Consider the following 22,535-nt stretch of genomic DNA (forward strand, 5'->3'; position numbering starts at 1 on the left):
TTTTTGAACTCCTCCCAGTTCAACGCGTTAGCCAGTTCCAATCCAAGGATCTGCACGTTCGAATTCCACCAAGTGAGGGCAGAATCCTCAAGTGTTCCAGCAGCGAATTTGACCCTACTGGCAGGGGGACAATTGCACATCTCAAATGCCGACTTGGCCTTCTCAGCCCAACGCAGGAAGCCTATAGCTCCCTCAGTGCCCTTAAACGTACTGGGCTTGCAGTCAAGGTAATTCTTGAATGTACACGTTCCAGTTGGACCTCCGGCTTGATTCTGAACATGTGCGGCTAGAGCTGCCGCCGCATGGTCATTCAACAGGGTTTGGGGTTCTGCTGCGGTTAAGTTGATGTTACCACGTCCGTGTCCAGCGTTCCTTCCAGCCATTTCCTAGAATCACAATATAAAATGTTAAACATGAATTTTTCTTTCAAATACAACACACTATACATGCAATAAAAAGATAGGTATGAAAGAAATAAGAAACAACATCACATCACAACCATATATTAATCTAATTAATAATTCATGATTAAAACCATTGTATTCGCTACAAAGTATTTCCAATTAATCCTTAAAATCATAGAAAATAATAGTTCGGATGGAGACAACCCCTCCATCTAAGTGTCATCATCACTAGATGTCATCATCTGAGGACACCTCTGAGTGTGCCTCCTCCTCAGCCGGTTCTTCCTCCGGTTCTTCTTCGGGTTCCTCCTCGGGATCTTCTTCGGGTTCCTCTTCAGGCTCTGCCTCAGGCTCGGCCTCAAGCTCTGCCTCAGGTTTGGCTGCGTTTTGAGCAAGTTGCATTTGTAACACATCACAACGCTCTAAAGCCATCTCGGTTCGGGTCCTTGCTACTTGGAGTTGCTCTTGCAAGTCTATCATCTCGGCTTGCATCTTTCTCATGATCTTCATATGTTGATCACTAGCCTCTTGCATTTCTTTCATTGCCGCTGCCATGCGGGCAATTTCCTCCTTAGTCTCAGTTCCGTCTTTTAACAGTCCGGAAACGTTCGCTCTCGTGTAACGCATGTAACCCAAGTCACGCTCCAAGCATGAAATAACAGCTGCGAGAACTCGCTCTACAGGTTCGGTTATGGGTGGTAGGGTGTTGGGATAAGCAGGATGGTTCGGGTGAGGAAACGGGGGAACTTGTTCACGATAGACCATACGTCTGATCATGTTAGGGTACCAATCCCAGCTAACGTCGTTTTCGTATATGCCTCCGGATAGGCGGTACCTCTTCGGTGCGGGAGCTTCGAGTTCCGGGACTACTCGGGGTGGCGATGCGGTAGGTATCTGTGGTTCCTTCCCATGAGCATGAGTCATCGGATCAGATGAGGATGAGGGTGGCGGCGTCGACATTCCTACAGGTAAGCCGTGTATACGCACGCGTATGAGTGAAAGAGGTAAAGAGATAAGATTACAAGACTACACAAAACTATGCAGTGCGTATCATTATAACTAATGGGTCGTCGCGGTTATAGTCTAGTATGCATGCAGCTTCTAGCTCGCTATAACCAATGGCTTTGATACCAATCTGTCACACCCTCAAAATCCACTAACGGAGTTTTACCGTCAGAGGGTGTGAACTAACAGGATCGGAATCATTAGTTATAATCAAACCATAAAACAATGTTTCAAAACCTTGAAAACGTTTACGAGTAATTAAATGCGGAAGCGTAAAACCATAGAAAACAATGTTACGTCACGCAGGACGACTTAAAACCCAATGATAACAGTTTAAAAATAAGTTTGCATAATTAAAATGTTTCAAGCAATGCATGTTCCTAAACCGCGCGCCCGCCTCGGCTACCTGAGAATAACATACTAAAAGTGTCAACAAAAGGTTGGTGAGTTCACAAGTTATATAAAAATAAATGTTTAGCGTTTGCGTTCAGCGTTTTGCGTTACAGCGTTTTGCGTTACCAGATAGTGTTATGCAATTATATATCTATAGGTAGCTAGCCTATAAAACAAGTATCACCAAGTGTTCGACACCGAAGCTGACTGTTTATCATTTGCCTTGCCACCAGGTCATCCAGACCATGGTATGTGTTTGGCCAAGATTACACCAGCTCGACCTCCAGTCGAGTTTAGCGTTGGGTGGGGTTTGTCAAACCCAGTAGTACTACTCAACAGTGACTCGCTATTATCCAAATATTAACCGGTTCGATGTTATGAAGGACTTTAGTTAACGCGTTTGCCACTTAGTCTTTACAAGTGATATATATTCTATATTAACAAAATCTTAAATGCGTTTCGGAGTATGTTATCTCCCCCAAGAGAAAAGCGTTTAAAACAGTTTAAAAGGGGAAAGTGAAACTCACTGTTTGCGAAGATATTCCCAAATTAAATCACCAAGGTGCGCGTCACAGAAAAACTCTCTCTAGCGTTCTAAAACAACAAAGAGATTTTTCTAAGTGTCGGAATATTATCGAGTCTCTAGACCCGGCACATAATACCTATGCACATAACATGTTTCGTGTTTCATTTGTGAATTGTGTGTGACTTTAACAAATGTATTTGTTATACGTTACATGTGTAAGCAATTATTTACGTGTCATGTATTCATAAAGTACATCACTAGCAATTACTCCCCACGAGGGCAATTTGGTCAAATCATTACAATCAATTAACAATTATTCCCCGCAAGGGCATTTTGGTCAAAACATGACAATTAACTTGCAATCATTCCCCTCAAGGGCAATTTGGTCAAAACACGATAATAAGTTAGCAAGTATCATGTTTCATGCATTTTCACAAAACTCAGCAGCTAGTTTCACCGAGACAGAAATTCTACTTGTAAGATTGTACTATCTCACCGATCATAGCATCTCAATTAATTTACCAAAAATCATCACAGAAGCATATATGTCTTAGGTTTCCAGAACATATTTTATTATATTTTTATTCCACATAGTTTTCTCACAATCCTTAAATCATTACAGCAAACTCATAACAGTCAAATTTATGTGTAACAGAATGTTATTTGCAATTCCCGTTAAACGAAAAGTCCAATAAATGCAAGACCACTTGGGTTAGGTTCCTAACTCAATGAGTCAACTTCCAGAAGTGGAACCAACCCAATTGGTCTCGTAGTTCATGAGATATAACATTTACAAAACAACCTAACAGCAGGTCTAACAGCTCAGCTTTGCACAACGTTTTTGTAAAATCATAAAAGTTAACTTCTACTTGTCCAAAAATTACAAGTTTATATTCTTTAGAAACTAGACTCAACCTAGTTTACTGTAGTATCAATAATCTCAACCAATTTTCCGTTCCCTCGGGGAGGGCTAGAATAGGGGCGCTACAGAGTTTGGTTTTCAACAGTTGAAAAGCGGATTCTTGCGCGTCACCCCAATTGTACTTAGTGCCTTTATGAGTCAAAGCGGTGAGGGGTTGAGCAATCTTTGAAAATCCCTCGATGAAACGTCGGTAGTAGCCGGCCAGTCCTAGGAATTGCCGCACCTCAGTCGGAGTCTTAAGTGCTTCCCAGTTTTTGATGGCCTCTACCTTACCGGGATCGACATGGATACCATTCTCGTTGATCACATGTCCAAAAAAGTGAACTTCGCGAAGCCAAAACTCACATTTCGAGAGTTTAGCATACAGTTGTTCCTTCTTCAATAATTCCAGAATTACCCTTAAGTGTTCTTCATGGTCAGCTTCGTTCTTGGAGTAGACGAGAATATCATCAATGAAAACAATCACAAACTTGTCGAGGTACGCCTTGCATACTCGATTCATGAGATCCATAAATACGGCTGGTGCGTTGGTTAGTCCAAAAGGCATAACCGAAAACTCGTTGTGACCATACCGTGTTCTGAAAGCCGTCTTTGAAATATCTTCTTCGCGCACTCTCAGTTGGTGGTAACCGGATCGCAGATCGATCTTCGAGTAGTAACTCGATCCTTGAAGCTGGACAAACAGATCATCAATTCAGGGTAAAGGATAACGGTTCTTGACCGTCACCTTGTTCAACTCTCGGTAGTCGATACACATGTGGAAAGTCCCGTCCTTCTTTCGGACAAACAAGACAGGGGCTCCCCATGGCGATGAGCTAGGTCGGATAAAACCCTTATCCAACAAATCTTGCAACTGAGTGGACAACTCCTGAAGCTCCGCCGGTGCGAGCCGATACGGGGCTCGTGCTATGGGTGCTGCACCGGGTGTCAACTCGATTTGGAATTCGACTTGACGAATAGGAGGGAGTCCAGGCAAATCCTCCGGGAAAACTTCCGGAAAATCTCGCACAATCGGTATATCTTCAATTCGCTTCTCCTCCGCTGGTTTCTCGACAATATGCGCTAAAATTGCCGGGATGACCCTTTCGCAGGTACTTCTGCGCCTTCATGAGGGTGATGACGCTGGTGGTCATGCCGCTTCTCTCACCTCGGACCGAAATGATCTCGCCGGAAGGGGTAGTAATGTGAACTATCTTATCGTGACATATAATCTTCGCTCGGTTCTCGGATAACCAGTCCATGCCGACCACAACATCGAAACTACTAAGCGTAAAAGGAATAAGGTCGATATCAAAGACATGACCTGACAGTTTTAACTTACATCCCGCAAGTACATGAGTCGTTACTATAGTCTTACCGTCAGCTAATTCAACAGGAAACTTAGCATCTAACGGAGTTGGAGTTAAGTCTAAGAGTTGGCTAAAGGCTTTCGACACAAAACTCCTATCAGCTCCAGTGTCAAACAATACAGAAGCAAAACAATCGTTCACAGGGAACTTACCAGTCACCACGTGCGGATCATTGCGGGCTTGACCCGACCCAATCACAAAAGCTCTTCCCTTGCCATTGCTTCCACCACTACTGCCACTTCCATTACCCCCATTGTTGTCGTTCTGTTTCAGCTTGGGACAATCTTTCCTGAAATGACCTTCCTGCCCACATTCGAAACATCCCTTCGTCGTCATAGGTGGCTTAGGAGCACCCTTTGCCGCAAGGTCTCCTCTACACTCCTTCGCCTGGTGACCCATCTTTCCGCATCTCTAACACTTGACACGGTCACATGGGCCAACATGATGATTGTTGCACCTATTGCACTTCGGATATTTCCCAGCATATTCGCTCGAACCCTGCCCGCTACCGTTGTTATTGTTGTTGTGATTCTGATTGTTGAAGCTCCGAGTGAATTCGGGCTTACGGTAGTGTTGTTGCGGTTGGAGGTTCGTGGACGAGGATCTGGTGTTGTCAAACTTCCTCTTTCCGCTGCTCGGGTTGCTGTTGCTGTTGTTGTCATTACTCGGGTTGTCACGGGCTTTAGTGGTTGAACCCCTAGGTGGTAACGCACCTTGGGTCATAGCTTGATCCGTCAGTTTGTGAGCTAAACGGATCGCTTGTTGAATCGTGGCTGGTCTGGAAGACGTCACCATGCCCTGAATCTGCGGTGCTAACCCATCAATGTACATTTCAATCCTCTTACTCGGCGGATCTACCATCCGCGGACACATCACCGCTTACTCGTGAGAACGGGTAGTGTAGGCTTCGATTTCTGAGCCCACCATCTTCAGTGACCAAAATTCTGACTCTAACTTCGAAATCTTCTCTCTCGGACAGTACTCCTCTCGCATTATGTTTTTGAACTCCTCCCAGTTCATCGCGTTAGCCAGTTCCAATCCAAGGATCTGCACGTTCGAATTCCACCAAGTGAGGGCAGAATCCTCAAGTGTTCCAGCAGCGAATTTGACCCTACTGGCAGGGGGACAATTGCACATTTCAAATGCCGACTCGGCCTTCTCAGCCCAACGCAGGAAGCCTATAGCTCCCTTAGTGCCCAACACATTCTGTCCAGAAACTGTTTGCATCCAAACTCAACATATTAACTATCTATGAACTATCATGCATTCATATAACACTCTAGACTCCATAAACACCATCCATGCACATCAATTACACATTACATACATGATTAGGGTTTTTGTTTGAACTCAAATAAAAAACACAACAATTAACGTGTAACAATATCAATACTAGTTATCATATCATTATCAAATCAACAATCATATTAACTTCCTATACACACATAATCGGCCAATCTAGGGTTTTCCATTAACCCACCAAACATCAAAATCAAGTATAAAGGATGCATAGGATAACCGATTATACCTTCCTAGCACCTAATTCTTCAATCAAACACTTGAATTCTTGGTTGTATATGTGTGTGTAAGTCGACGGCAGCCAAGGAGCAAGGGGGTGGGGTTTCCGATCGGGGTCTTGGGGAGAAAGAAAATAATAGTTAGGGTTTAGTTATTATTAATATTTATAGAATACTATGTTACACTTTGGCCCCTCCACTTCTAAGTATTACTTATCTAGCTTAACTAACTTGTTTACATCTTGAGTTAACGTTTATAACCATGTTATCACATAACACATAAGTCTAACACATAATTATCACATAATTACTGTTTTGACGTTTTTCGTTTATTCATCAATCGTTTGCGTCAACTCGTTTGCGTTTCGATGCAATTCCCGAAAGACTACACATGTAGTAAGTGTTAAGCGTCATTTAAACCCTAGTTTAAATGTAATAAAGTGTGCGTTATAGATTCAGTGATCTTATGTTTGAATTGACGAAGTTGAGTTAACGGAGTTAACCTGAAATTGACGATTGTCACAAGCATACAAACACTTAATACATAATTTACAAAGCTAGGGTTTCATGTTTATACTTTAAAAACGCAGAAACAACCAAGAGAAAGGTGAGAGATGCTTAGAAACGAGTGTGGGATGCTCCGATTATGAAGAACAAGATCAAAACGAAGGTGATATGGGTGTGGGTATGGCTGCCGATCGCAAGAGAGAGGGGGGGGGGGGGCTGCCGTCGGGTTTAGAGAGAGAGGGAGAGAGGGTTAGGGTTTTATTATTATTAATAATAATAATATGTTACACATAGGTCCCTCAACTTTTAAGTATTACATTTCTAGCCTAAAGTAACTTGTTTGCATCTTGAGTTAGTGTTTTAAACAATATTATCACATAGCACATAAGCCTAACATATAACTATCACATAATTAATGTTTGGTTGTTTTTCGTTTATTCACCAATGGTTTGTGTCAACTCGTTTGCGTTTCGGTGCAATCCCGAAAGACTACCATGTAGTAATTGTCAAGCGTCATTTAAAACCTTATTTTAAATGTAATGAGATGTGCGTTATAGATCAAGTGATCTTAAGTTTGAATTGACGGAGTTTGAGTTAACAGAGTTAACCTGAAATTGACGAGTGTCACATCATTCCCATGTTAAAGAATTTTCGTCCTGAAAATTTGAGTCAAGTCGCGATGGGTGTCTGAGAAAGCAAGAAAAAAATTTCAGTTTGTCATATCATCCCCTAGTAGAAAGAAATTTCGTCCCGAAATTTAATTTATACCTCCGGTGATTTCTGACGGTTTGACGGGTGTGTTTGGTCAACCCTTCAAAAAGATGAGGATACTTTTTCATCATTTGATCCTCGAGTTCCCACGTGAACTCCGGTCCACGTCTCGAGTTCCAACGAACCTTAACGATTGGAATTTTGCTGTGCTTGAGTGTTTTGGTTTCCCAATCCAAAACTTCGACTGGTTCTTCAATGAAGCGTAGTTGTTCATCAACTTGCAATTCATCCAAAGGGACTGCTTGGGTTTCATCGGATAGGCATTTCTTCAAGTTGGATACATGGAATACATTGTGTACGCCACTGAGTTTGGTTGGTAAATCCAGTCGGTACGCCACCGGACCAATGCGCTCAGTTATCCGGTAGGGACCAACGTATCGTGGGTTGAGTTTGTTTCGCTTCCCGAAGCGAACCACATCTTTCCAAGGTGAGACTTTGAGTAATACTTGGTCGTTTACTTGAAATTCAAGAGGCTTTCGACGCTTGTCTGCGTAACTCTTTTGGCGATCTCGTGCTGCTGCCATGCGGTTTCGGATTTGAACAATCTTTTCAGAGGTTTCAAGTACTAGTTCTGGACCAGTGATTTGGCTATCACCCACCTCGGCCCAGCAGAGAGGTGATCGACACTTCTGTCCGTACAACGCTTCAAACGGTGCTGCTTTAATGCTTGCGTGGTAGCTGTTATTATACGAAAATTCTACCAAAGGCAAGTGAGGTTCCCAACTTTTTCCGAAATTCAACAAGCATGCACGCAACATGTCCTCCAAGGTCTGAATGGTGCGCTCACTTTGCCCAACCGTCTGAGGATGGTAGGTTGTGCTCATATCAAGGCGGGTGCCTAGTGCGCTTTGTAGAGACTTCCAAAAGTGAGAAGTGAAACGGGAATCTCTATCAGATATGATTGAGACAGGCACTCCGTGTCTAGACACTACTTCTTTCATGTAGATGCGAGTTAATCTTTCCATTTTGTCCGATTCTTTGATTGCTAAGAAGTGTGCAGACTTAGTCAACCGGTCAACGATCACCCAGATGGTATCGCATCCCGTCGGTGTTTTGGGTAATCCCGTGATAAAATCCATTGAAATGTGTTCCCATTTCCACGTTGGAAGTTCTGGTCGCTGTAGTAGACCAGATGGTTTTTGATATTCTATTTTGACTCTTGCACAAGTCAAGCATTTGCTCACGTAGGTGGCAATGTCGGCTTTCATGTTTGGCCACCAGTAAAGTGCCTTTAGGTCATGGTACATTTTATCTGAGCCAGGGTGGATAGAATATCGGGACTTGTGTGCTTCGTCCATCACTAGAGTTCTCAACTCTCCGTATCGTGGAAGCCAAATCTGGTTTTCAAAATATCGGACCCCGCCTGATTTGGTTTCAAGTTGCTTGTTCATGCCCCGCGTGAGTTCTGATGGGAGATTTTCATCTTTCAAGGCTTCGAGTTGCGCATCGCGAATCTGACCGGGAAAGTTGGCGTGGATCGTGAGTTGTAATGCTCGAACTCATCTGGGTTTATCGGTTTCTTTTCTGCTGAGAGCGTCGGCCACTACATTGGCCTTGCCAGGGTGGTACTTGATGGCACAATCATAATCCTTAAGCAGCTCGACCCAACGACGCTGTCGCATGTTAAGCTCCTTCTGATCGTAGATATGTTGGAGACTCTTGTGGTCGGTGTAAATGGTAAACTTGGTACCGTACAAGTAATGCCTCCATATCTTAAGAGCAAACACTATAGCTCCGAGTTCCAAGTCATGGGTCGTGTAGTTCTTCTCGTGAATCCGTCGTTTTCGAGAGGCATAGGCTATAACCTTCTCGAGTTGCATCAGCACGCAATCGAGACCTTGTATCGATGCGTCACAATGCACCTCAAAATTTTCTGTTCCCTCGGGAAGGGCTAGAATAGGGGCGCTACAGAGTTTGGTTTTCAACAGTTGGAAAGCGGTTTCTTGCGCGTCACTCCAATTGTACTTAGTTCCCTTGTGAGTCAAAGCGGTGAGGGGTTGAGCAATCTTTGAAAATCCCTCGATGAAACGTCGGTAGTAGCCGGCCAGTCCTAGGAATTGTCGCACCTCAGTCGGAGTCTTGGGTGCTTCCCAGTTTTTGATGGCCTCTACCTTACCGGGATCGACATGGATACCATTCTCGTTGATCACATGTCCTAAGAAGTGAACCTCGCGAAGCCAAAATTCGCATTTCGAGAGTTTAGCGTACAGTTGTTCCTTCTTCAGTAGTTCCAGAATTAACCTCAAATGTTCCTCATGGTCGGTCTTGTCCTTAGAGTAGACGAGGATATCATCAATAAAAACGATCACAAACTTGTCGAGGTACGCCTTGCATACTCGATTCATGAGATCCATAAATATGGCTGGTGCATTGGTTAAGCCAAAAGGCATAACCGAAAACTCGTAGTGACCGTACCCAGTTCTGAAAGCCGTATTTGAAATATCTTCTTCGTGCACTCTTAATTGATGGTAACTAGATCTCAGATCGATCTTTGAGTAGTAACTCGATCCTTGTAGTTGGTCAAACAAATCATCAATTCGGGGTAAGGGATAACGGTTCTTGATCGTCACCTTGTTCAGCTATCGGTAGTCGATGCACATGCGGAAAGTCCCGTCCTTCTTTCGGACAAATAAGACAGGGGCTCCCCATGGTGATGAGCTAGGTCGGATAAAACCTTTATCCAACAAATCTTGCAATTGAGTGGACAACTCCTGAAGCTCTGCCGGTGCGAGCCGATATGGGGCTCGTGCTATGGGTGCCGCACCGGGGGTCAATTCGATTTGGAACTCGACTTGTCGAATAGGAGGGAGTCCAGGAAAATCCTCCGGGAAAACTTCCGGAAAATCTCGCACAATCGGTATAATTTCGATTCGCTTCTCTTCCGCGGGTTTCTCAACAATATGGGCTAGAATTGCCGGATGACCCTTTCGTAGATACTTCTGCTCCTTCATGAGGGTGATGACGCTGGTGGTCATGCCGCACTTCTCGCTCTGGACCGAAATGATCTCGCCGGAAGGGGTAGTGATGTGGACTATCTTGTCGTGACATATAATCTCCGCTCGGTTCTCAGATAACCAGTCCATGCTGATAACGACATCGAAACTACCAAGTGTAAAAGGTATGAGGTCGATATCAAAAGTATGACCTGACAGTTTCAACTTACATCCCGCAAGTACGTGAGTTGTTTCTATAGACTTACCGTCAGCTAATTCAACAGGAAACTTAGCATCTAACGGGGTTGAAATTAAGTCTAAGAGTTTACTAAAGGCTTTCGACACAAAACTCCTATCAGCTCCAGTGTCAAACAAAACAGAAGCAAAACAGTCGTTCACAGGAAACTTACCGGTCACCACATACGGGTCGCTGCGGGCTTGGCCCGACCCAATGACGAAAGCTCTACCTTTACCATTGCTTCCGCCACTGCTGCTGCCTCCATTGTTCTCATTCTGCTTTAGCTTGGGGCAATCCTTCCGGAAATGACCCTCTTGACCGCACTCGAAACACCCTTTAGTCTCCATAGGTGGTTTAGGAGCACCCTTTGCCGCTAGGTCTCCCCTACATTCCTTGGCCTGATGACCCATTTTTCCGCATCTCAGACACTTGACACGGTCACATGGGCCAGCATGGTGATAGTTGCACCTGTTGCATTTCGGGTGTTTCCCAGCATAGCCGCTCGAACCCTGCCCGCTACCGTTGTTGTTATTGGGACCCTGATTAATGAAACTCCGGGTGAGTTCGGGCTTACGGTAGTGTTATTGCTGTGGGGGGTTCGATGATGAGGCCCTGGTGTTGTCAAATTTTCTCTTTCCATTGCTCGGTTTGTTGTTGCTGTTGTCAGTGCTCGGGTTATCACGGGTTTTAGAGGTCGAACCTCTAGGGGGTAATGCACCTTGGGTCACTGTCTGATCCGTCAGTTTGTGAGCTAACCGGATCGCTTGTTGAATTGTAGTCGGTTTAGAAGACGTCACCATACCCTAAATTTGCGGTACCAACCCATCGATGTACATCTCGATTCTCTTACTCGGCGGGTCTACCATCCGTGGACACATTACTGCTAGCTCGTGAGAACGAGTGGTGTAGGCTTCAATCTCGGAACCCACCATTTTCAACGACCAAAACTCAGATTCCAGCTTTGCGATTTCCTCTCTAGGACAATACTCTTCCCGCATCATGTTCTTGAACTCTTCCCAGTTCATAGCGTTTGCTAATTCCAGTCCAAGAATTTGCACATTCGAATTCCACCAATTAAGAGCAGAATCTTCCAGTGTTCCAGCAGCAAATTTGACCCTACTGGCAGGTGGACAGTTACACATCTCAAAAGCTGATTCGGCCTTCTCAGCCCAACGCAGGAAACCTATGGCTCCCTCAGTGCCCTTAAACGAATTGGGCTTGCAATCCAGGTAATTCTTGAAAGTACACGTTCCAGTTGGACCTCCAGCTTGATTTTGAACATGTGCGGCTAGAGCTGCCGCCGCATGGTCATTCAACAGGGTTTGGAGTTCTGCTGCGGTTAAGTTGATGTTACCGCGACCGTGCCCAGCGTTTCTTCCAGCCATTTCCTTGAATCACAGCATAAAATGTCAGACATGAAATCTCGGTTTCATATGCAACACACCATACATGCAATAAAAAGATAGGTAAGAAAGGATAAAAGAAACAAACATCACATCACAACCATATAATAATCCAAATAATAATTCATGATTTAAAACCATTGTATTCGCTACAAAGTATTTAAAACCAATCCTTAAAATTATAGAAAATAATAGTTTGGATGGAGACAACCCCTCCATCTAAGTGTTATCATCCTTAGATGTCATCGTCTAAGGACACCTCTGAGTGTGCCTCTGGCTCAGCCGGTTCTTCCTCCGGTTCCTCTTCAGGTTCTTCCTCTGGATCTTCCTCAGGTTCCTCTTCAGGATCCTCCTCGGGTTCCTCTTCAGGCTCTGCCTCAGGTTCTGCTGCGTTCTGAGCAATTTGCATCTGTAAGACATCGCAACGCTCTAGAGCTATCTCTGTCCGGGTCCTCGCCACTTGGAGTTGCTCTTGCAAGTCTATCATCTCTGCTTGCATTTTTCTCATAATCTTCATCTGCTGATCATTAGCATCCTGCATTTCCTTCATAGTCGTTTTCAGGCGGGAAATTTCCTCCCTAGCCTCGGTTCCATCTCTTATCAGTCCGGGAATGTCCGCTCTCTCCGAGCGCATAAAACCCACGTCACGTTCTAAACAAGAGACAACAGCCGCGAGAACTCGCTCCGTTGGTTCGATTATGGGTGGTAGAGTGTTGGGGTAAGTAGGACGACTCGGGTGGGGTAGCGGGGGAACTTGTTCGCTATAGACCATACGTCTGATCAGACTCGGGTACCAATCCCAGCTAACGTCGTCGTCGTACATGCCTCCAGACAGGCGATACCTCTTCGGTGCAGGGGTTCTAGTTCCGGGACTACTCGGGGTGGCGATGAGGTAGGTAACTGTGGTTCCTTTCCATGAGCATAAGTCATCTGGTCGGATGATGATGATGGTAGCGTCGACATCCCTACAGGTAAGTCGTGTATGCACGCGTATGAGTGAATGAGGTAAAGAGATAAGATAACGAGAGACTAAGCAAAATATATATGCAGTGCGTATAATTATAACTAATGGATCGTTGCGGTTATAGTCTAGTATGCATGCAATTTCTAGTTCGCTATAACCAATGGCTCTGATACCAATCTGTCACACCCTCAAAATCCACTAACGGAGTTTTACCGTCAGAGGGTGTGAACTAACAGGATCGGAATCATTAGTTATAATCAAACCATATATAAAGTTTTCAAACCATGAAAACATTTAAGTGTAAATAAGTGCGGAAACGTAAAACTTTTAACCAAAAGTTGCGTCACGCAGGACGATTTATAAACCCAAATAATAGTTTAAAACAAGTTGCATAAACAATAGCGTTCAAAAGTAATGCATGATCCTATACCGCGCGCCCGCCTCGGCTACCTGAGAATAACATACTAAAAGTGTCAACACGGGGTTGGTGAGTTCACAAGTTTATATCAATAAAGCGTTTACGTTTGCGTTTAGCGTTTTGCTTTTAGCGTTTTGCGTTACCAGATAGTGTTAAATCAATTATATATCTATAGGTAGCTAGCCTATAAAGCAAGCATTACTAAGTGTTCGACACCGAAGCTGACTGTTTATCATGTGCCTTGCCACCAGGTCTATCCCGACCATGGTAATGTGTTAGCCAAAATTACACCCACTCGACCTCCAGTCGAGCTTAGCGTTGGGTGGGGTTTGTCAAACCCAGTAGTACTACTCAACAGTGACTGGCTATTATCCAATACTAAACGGTTCGATGTGTAGGACTTCAGTTGTTTCGTTTGCCACTTAGCCTTTACAAGTGATATATAATCTAATAACAAAATCTAAAAGCGTTTCGGAGTATGTATTCTCCCCCAAGTGAAAAGCGTTTAAAAGAGTTAAAAGGGGAAACGTGAAACTCACTGTTTGCGAAGAATTCCAAAAACAAGTCACCCAAGTGATGCGCGTCACAGAAAACTCTCACTAGCGTTCTAAAACAACAAGGAGATTTTCTAAGTGTCGGAACTATTATCGAGTCTCTAGACTCGGCACATAATTCCTATGCATAAAATATGTTTCGTGTTTCGTTTGTGAATTGTGTGTGTCTCAACAAACACATTCGTGACACGTTACATGTGTGAACAACTACTTACATATCATGTATTAATATTGTACATTACTAGCAATTATTCCCCGCAAGGGCAATTTGGTCAAAACATAACAATTATCTAGTACTTAGCACGTTTCATGTATTTTCACAAAGTTCAGCAGCTAGTTTCATCAAGACAGAATTCTACTTGAAAGATTACTCTATTCAACAGATCATAGCATCTCAATTAATTCACCAAAAATCGTCACAAAATAATACATGAGTTAGGTTTCCAGAACATATTTTATTGTATTTTTATTCCACATAAATTTCTCACAATGATCAAAACATTACAGCAAACTCACAGCAGTCAAAATCATGCGCAACAGAATGTTATTTGTTATTCCCGTTAAATGAAAAATCCAATTAATGCAAGACCAATTGGGTTAGGTTCTTAACTCAACATGTTAACTTCCAGAAGTGGAACCAACCCATTTGGTCTTGTAGTTCATGAGATATGATAATTACAAAACAACCTAACAGCAGGTCTCACAATTTAGATTTGCACTTCAGTTTTGTAAAATAATAAAAGTTAACTTTTACTCGTCCAAAAATTTCAATTTTGGACTTCATAGAAACTAGACTCAACATAGTACACTGTAGTGTTAACAACCTCGACCAATTTCCACATTAACATTTAGTTACAGTTGTCTAAACATAACATACAATCTGTCCAGTACCAGTTTAGACCTTTAATCACATTTAAATCGTTTGAACAACCAAAACACCTCCAAATTAGGCGTGGTTGGGTTTTCTGGAAACTAGACTCAGAGTACTACCTTTTAGACTCATAAATAGCTCAGTTTGCTTTTATATTTAACAAGTTACATGTCGTTCAAGTTTAACAATCTTTGCTGTCAAAACTCAGCAAGCACAAACAATCGTCTAACATGCATCCTAAGCATACGACATAACTCCAACATGCAATAAACATAATTAATCACAAAAATCAGTAGTAACCCTCTAGGGTTTACAAACAATCAATGATTCAACAATCTTTTACCGTTCAAAATCACATATGATTATCTAAACCAATAACCAACGCATAATCAATCATCCTCAAATCAAAATCAAGCATATAAACATTTAATACATAATTTACAAAGCTAGGGTTTCATGTTTATACCTTAAAAACGCAGAAAAAACCTAGAGAAAGATGAGAGATGCTTAGAAACGAGTGTGGGATGCTCCGATTATAAAGAACAAGATCAAAACGAAGGTGATATGGGTGTGGGTGTGGCTTCCGATCGCAAGAGAGAGGGGAGGGGGGGGGGGCTGCCGTCGGGTTTAGAGAGAGAGGGAGAGAGGGTTAGGGTTTTATTATTATTAATAATAATAATATGTTACACATAGGTCCCTCAACTTTTAAGTATTACTTTTCTTGCCTAAAGTAACTTGTTTGCATCTTGAGTTAGTGTTTTAAACAATATTATCACATAGCACGTAAGCTTAACACATAATTATCACATAATTAATGTTTGGTTGTTTTTCGTTTATTCACCAATGGTTTGCGTCAACTTGTTTGCGTTCGGTGCAATCCCGAAAGACTACCATGTAGTAATTGTCAAGCGTCATTTAAAACCTTATTTTAAATGTAATGAGATGTGCGTTATAGATCAAGTTTAGTCTTTTTTGTGCTTTAGGGGTTGTGGGAAAAAACTCTATCGTGCGACGATATATTAAAGGAGAACCTTGTATGTTCCTATACGAAAGTGCTTAATTTTCTGAACAAGTTTTTTTTCTTTAATTACAAAATACATTGAATAACATGTTTCCCTTAAATGCTTTTCACATGTTACATGTCAAGATTTCAATTTTAGCTCTTGTTAGTGTATTTATGACTAAACTGGAATCTGATTCACCTGTGATCCAGGTTGTATCCTCTTAGGAGCCATTTTGCACTCTTGTCACTTTATATAATCGATTTGTAATTATATCTCTTCATATGTGGTCATATTATGATAGGATGCGATTATCAACAAATCCTTTCATAGAAGGGAACATTGCGTTTTTAATTCAATGCATGGATGATCTCTCAATGAAACATCCACATGTTGGATTCTTTTATTTACTTTGATTGTGGTGTATCATTTAGATTGAGTTTAATTATTTTTGTATTTCAGTTTCAATTTTATTATTGCATTATGTCATGTAATTTGGCTTCAAAAGAGAAGTTATCTAAATTTGTTGCGAGGATGAGCAACCGAATCCGCACCAAAGTTTTGAATTTCGGTATCGGTACGGTACACATATTTCCCGAATTTTACCTTAATACCGTTACTGAACCGAAAATTTTGGTACCGGTAGAAAATTTCGGAGATTTGGTACCGGTACCAAGAATTTACGATTTCGGGATCGGGATTTTTAATACCGGTACAGGTCGTTACCGGTATGGCACCCACCGATCTCATCCCTAATTTGTTGTTTTCATAATGTTTCTATGGATGTTTATTTCCTTTTCACTTTTTCTTTCAAATTTATTTTTTTAAAGCTGGTGTATTTTGTTCGAGGAACCTTTGCTCGAGATGGACCTGTCAAACCCTATTTTAATCCTCTTCTTGGGCCATCTCGATAACAGGTATGTTTTACTCACTTAACTAACTCTGTATAACCTTACCTGTTAATTTGATTATTTTTCATGTTGTTTTGTAGTGTTGCATGGTAGAGTTTCAGCATATTGTATTTGATGAAATCTGCGGTGTTACTACATATTATAAAAAGTTTTTTAATTTTTAAATTTCTTTCAAGTATAATATTAGTGTTGTAAAAAAGTTAACTCGCGAGTTAAAGCCATAGCTGAGACCATACCAAATAAAAACTGATTAAAGGTAGTTTGACTCTTTAATAGTCAGGTAACTGTTGTTTCAGGGTTTTAAAAATTGGTTTGTAAACAAGTCGGATGAACTAGCTCAGTTTGTGAACAAGCCAATTTTGAGCGAGTTTTTTCAAGTTGGCTCGGTTTGTAAACGAACCGAATTTGAGTGAATTTTTCAAGCTTTTTTAGAACAATCTTTTAAAATCGTACATTTTACTACTGGCATTGATATGGTTAGTATATAACTATATGTCTATATGCGTATATTTGGTTCATGTTAAATTAGTTCATTATTAATTTAAATTCTTCAACAGGTTATGGTGCCGAATAATTACATCGAGTTCATTAATGATCTTACATTTTTGGTCAAGAACAAGTTTATCTCAATGGACCGTATTGATGATCCAGTGAGCCAAATTCTACGGGTCAAGTTTACCATGGGCCTGTTTGAGAACCCTCTAACCGATTTCAGTATGGTTAACGAGGTTGGAAGCCAAGTCAGTGAACTCAGACTTTGTAAGTGATTCGTTAACTTTATTAAATGTGTTTGTTTTACGGTTTTGAGAAATATAGGCACACCGAGAAATAGCAAGGGAGGCGGTTAGGAAATCATTAGTGCTGCTGAAAAACTAGGAAACGAGTGATGACAAGATGCTGCCCCTACTGAAGATGGCATCTAAGGTTTTGGTTGCTGGAAGTCACGCAGATAACTTGGGCTACCAATGTGGCGGGTGGACAATTGGTTGGCAAGGGTTTAGCGGGAATGGAAACACAACAGGTACGTTTATCTTACGGGCCAAAAGCCCGCGTTTAATCACCCGAAAGGAAAGTCAGTTATTGCTTTCTTGTTGCTCGAGGTAGCAAAATGGGCGTACAAGTTTACTATGGCTTGTTTTCAAGTAAAGAAATTTTGAGAAGTTTGTGGATGGGTCGTCTTGGTTGGTTTTTGGCTCAAATCAAACCAAAAACAAAAAAATCGGTTTTTGGAACTGTTTGGTTTTTACAGTGGGTTCAGTTCGGTTTTGGGCCGAAAAAGGCCCAGAATATGAATTTGGGCCAAAAACTTTGCGCCTACATTCTTTTAAAATTATAATTAACCGATTATTACACATGTGAACCTCATATTTTTTGGCCACACCATTTATTAATTTCTTATAAACTACTCAAAGTCGGTTTTTTTCGGTCATATCAGTTCGGATCAGTGTATTCAGTTATTGGTTATAGCAAAACCGATTTTTTAAAAAACACAAAACCAAAGCGTTGGTTTTTTATTGGGTTCGGTTATGTCAACTATTTCGGTTTAGTGCACACCCTTAAGTTGTAATGGCGTATGCATTGAAACTACTTGACCTCTTGGTGATTAATACAACTGTTACTACAGGAACAACTATACTAAAACATGTATCTATTACATCTTAACTAAAGGAACAACTATTCTTAACGTAATCAAATATGTGGTTGACCCGACCACCGAAATATCCTACATGGAGAATCCAAATACCGAGTTCATCAAGTCCAACAACTTCTCATACGCCATAGTTATAGTTGGTGAACATCGTTACACATAAATGTTTGGTAACCTCACAATTGCAGACCCAGGTCCAAGTATCGTCACAAACGTTTGCGAGAACGTGAAATGTGTTGTGGTCATCATATCAGGTCGACCGGTTGTGAATGAACCGTATATGTCGGTTATTGATGCTCTGGTTGCAGCCTGGTTACCAGGTTCTGAAGGCCAAGGTGTGGCTGATGTGCTTTTTGGTGACCTTAAATTCACTGGTAAACTTTCAAGAACTTGGTTTAGAACAGTTGATCAACCGCCAATGAATATTGGTGATGAACATTATGGTCCAGTTTTTCCTTTTGGATTTGGACTCACAACAAAATCAGTTACTGAAAGGTAAAAATTTGTAATAATTCTATTAATATTTTTTTTGTCTCTATAGCAATTTGATAGAAGAATATGACTATAACTTGATTTGACTGGCATAGTTTTAGACCCTTATGAATACCTGTAATAAATCATGAAGATTAATATAGGTAAACCATGAGAACCCATTAAGGAAAACTAACGAGCCCTACTTGGGGTGTAAACGAGCCTAGCCCGAGCTCGTGGCTTAACTAACTGGAGCTTGAGCTTGGCTCGTTAGTAGTTTTTCAAGCTCGAGCTAGGCTCGTTTCTTAACTATTATTGAATTATATACATCTTTGATAATATTTTAATATATTTTAATTATAAGTTTCTTGTATAACCTAATTATTACTTACTCATTTTTATTATAATTTTATATATAATATTAATTATAATATAAATATATATCTTTAATAAATTAAAATAATTTTATATAAAGAATAGGGACTCATTTAGGCTTGTAAGCTAGTTCGAGCTTCATAAGTGAAGCTCGGACTTGTTTACAAATAAGCTTTTATTTAGCTTGAAGCTCGGATTTCGGGTTTTCGGGTTATTGTTATTGTTTGGCTGACTTTATTTTCTACTTCAATCTTTATTTACTACTACAAAATTTGTTTGATGTATAAAAAAGGTTCTATTCGGCCCGTTTGACTAAAAATGTATATTCTGATAAGCTAAAAAGTTTTATTTGGTTCGTTTGCCAAGAACTTTTGATCAACTCGTTTGGCTAAAAAGTTTTTATCGACTCGTTTGGCTAACAAGTCAGATTTGGCCAGTTAGTCAACCAGTTTATTTATAAAATTTAAGTATCAATACTCAATTATGTCTAACTCCGCCCATGCTAAAGGGAACGTTGTATTTAGTAGGGTAGGGTTTGCTATTCAGAAGGGGGTAGCAGCGCAGCTTGTTGCTCGTCTATTTGCCGTTAGTCTGTAATTGTCCCGATGTAAACATCATCTATTAATAATTAACCAATGAACATGAATTATGTCTTTAAGTTTAGAACCTTCACTAATCGCATTTCATTTTTAAACAGTTTGATTGTTTTATCACATTCTATCTTCTAAGGGAATTTATATCAATTTTACACCATAATTTGTCTGGTTTGGCAAAAAGAAAAGTCAATTTTAGGGCTAAGCAGTTCAGTACGGTATTTAGGTGAAGTTTTACTTTCATGGTCAATAAGTAAGTATTAAATTTTGATTTGATGCTGATTGGAAATAACTAAGTTTAGGAATATGCAAAGTTATATAATTTCATTTTATGCACAGGTTGCACCTTCTTTCCTGTTATCTTTGGCTGCATGGCGAGCTGAATGCTATGATGATGATTGATTGTTGCAGTAGATAGGAAATTACATGTTGTGTGCACCTAAATAGAAGGACCTTATTCAATTTTAATAGCTTATTGTTACACTATACAAACAACCTTGCGAGTTTTTAAGACGGAAACTATTAGTGTACACATGTTACACAAAATTAGTGAATATTGTATAGGATTGTTTCCATATGAAATTATGAGTTTTTAAGGCATAATTATGTATTGCATTTGGTAAATGATCATATTTATATATTGCAAGTTGTTTTCGGATCCCGCCGCATCGCGCGGGTACCTACTAGTATATATATATATATATATATATATATATATATATATCATTGTTGGGTAATTAGAAATTAATATGTGGTTCATTTGACTTAATTTCCTTTAACTATGACGTTGATATTTACTTTTATGTTGTTTGATGGATATATATAATGAATTTTTTTTTTCCAGAAATGGTGTTTATAGAAAAAATCTTTCAAAAATAGTTTACTTTTAAAGGGTGTTTCACATTTGGCGTAACCATGATTTGAAACCACGGTTTATGTTTCCTTTTAGCAAATTTTTCAGCCACAACATTTCACAAATGACAAACCATGGTTTGAAATAGGGAATTAATTAGCAACAAATAAAATAATACAAACAATGATTTGAAAACACGGATTACACCAAAAACATTCACCCAAATACCGTTTTATTTTATTTGGTGGTTTTCTACTCAAGCCATGGTTTGAAGCTATAATTTGATCGTTGTTTCTTTTTTTTAAAGGAAAGTATCTTACGATCTTTGTTTTATTTGCGTCAAGCTGCAGTTCGAAACTAAGGTTTGAAATTGAATATTACTAAAATACAAATAGTAATATACAATAACAATAGTGCATTGTCATCTAAAAAATAGGGAAAAAGATCAAGCCGTTGACATTTCATAGGAAAAAGAAAGAAAATAAAAAGGATCAAATTGTGGTTTCAAACCATAGCTTGACTACAAACCATCAAACAAAAGAAAGCGGTATTAGGGTGTATGCTTTTGGTGCAATCAGTGATTTTAAACTAGGGTTTGCAAAATTTTATAAGTTTCCCATCAATCCTCTGTTCAAACCACGGTTTGTCAATTGTTCTAAAATTGTCACTTGTTCTAAAGTTGTGTCTGATCCGTAGAAAAGAAACACAAACAGTTACAATGCTTTTACTTGAACTTTTTTTCTCCTTCTCAACATCAATTTACATTCTACAAGGCTATATTATTTGTCACCCATTGTTTTACAAGTGTAAGGACATCTAAGACAAGAAATACAACCAAAACCCAAACTAGAATGATAATACAAATGTGTTTATTCTGTAGGTTTCTATGTTGCTTTCTAAATGGTGTCGGATGCATGCTTACTTTGGTGCATGTGATGTAGTTTGTTCTCATTGCGTTCAAGAAGTTCATCGATACATATCATCAAAATTTGATGATACCCCAAACCGATTTTCCCACATTCTCATGGTAATTCTATAATTCTTTTCCCTTGTCTTTAATCTCAAAAGGAATGTGCATGTTAAGATCTATCTAAGGAGAAAAGAACCTATCTTGATGATCACCAATTATATTATTACAAAACATCATACATAGACCTTATGTTAAGGTTATTTGAGGCATAGTTGATGGAAATTGGTTTATATGCACGGTCAATGTTCTTTTCATCTAATTGACATATTTTCTCTTGTTTTGGCTAGCTTCATCCTATTAATTAGAGATAATATTAGACTAGGGGTAGTATAGTCATTTTAATTCTTTGGGTTTGTTATTATTTTTCATTTAAAAAGGACAGCTATTGTAATGTTCAGTTGTTAGGAGAAATAACAATTAATACTAATTTCTAGAATTGTTTTAGTGACATGACGATTATGTTATTCTGCATCTTAATTATTATTAAAGTCTTGATTAATATATTTCTAATAATGATCAGGTTTGCTTGTACGTCTGGATTTAAGATATACCATATAAAAGTCTCATCCCCTTAAATCACATTTTTATGGTTTTTATCACTCTATGTTGTGGTCATACACCCTTCTATTAATTGATTTTATTGGGGATGTCCTGGCACTAGGTGATACCATGCTAGGTGATATCATGGTAGCCACCATATCATTTGAAAAGAATGCATATTTGACAAAAAGATTAATTAAAGTTGTTTACATGTTTTATAAACGTATATGTTCAAAACTTATATTTGAAACTAATTAGTAAAGGACTAGGATGGGGATTTTACAAACACTAACCATGTTTTCTTTAAATGTTATCTAATCAATTGTAGTAGTTTATGGAGATGGCCGTAGAGGATAAAGAAGGTTGATCAGCTGGTTCAAACTGTCAAAGATATCCTT

General features: G+C 40.0%; 1 pseudogene; it reads left to right on the forward strand.

Moving 5' to 3' along the window:
• Positions 1-17,248: 17,248 nt before the first annotated feature.
• LOC143535495 (uncharacterized) lies at positions 17,249-18,913 on the forward strand (annotated as a pseudogene).
• The last annotated feature ends 3,622 nt before the right edge of the window (positions 18,914-22,535 follow it).

Source organism: Bidens hawaiensis, unplaced genomic scaffold (genome assembly GCF_021521415.1).
Source record: "Bidens hawaiensis isolate Kalapana, Puna unplaced genomic scaffold, B.hawaiensis_p1.1 tig00010504_1, whole genome shotgun sequence".
Lineage (NCBI taxonomy): Eukaryota > Viridiplantae > Streptophyta > Magnoliopsida > Asterales > Asteraceae > Bidens > Bidens hawaiensis.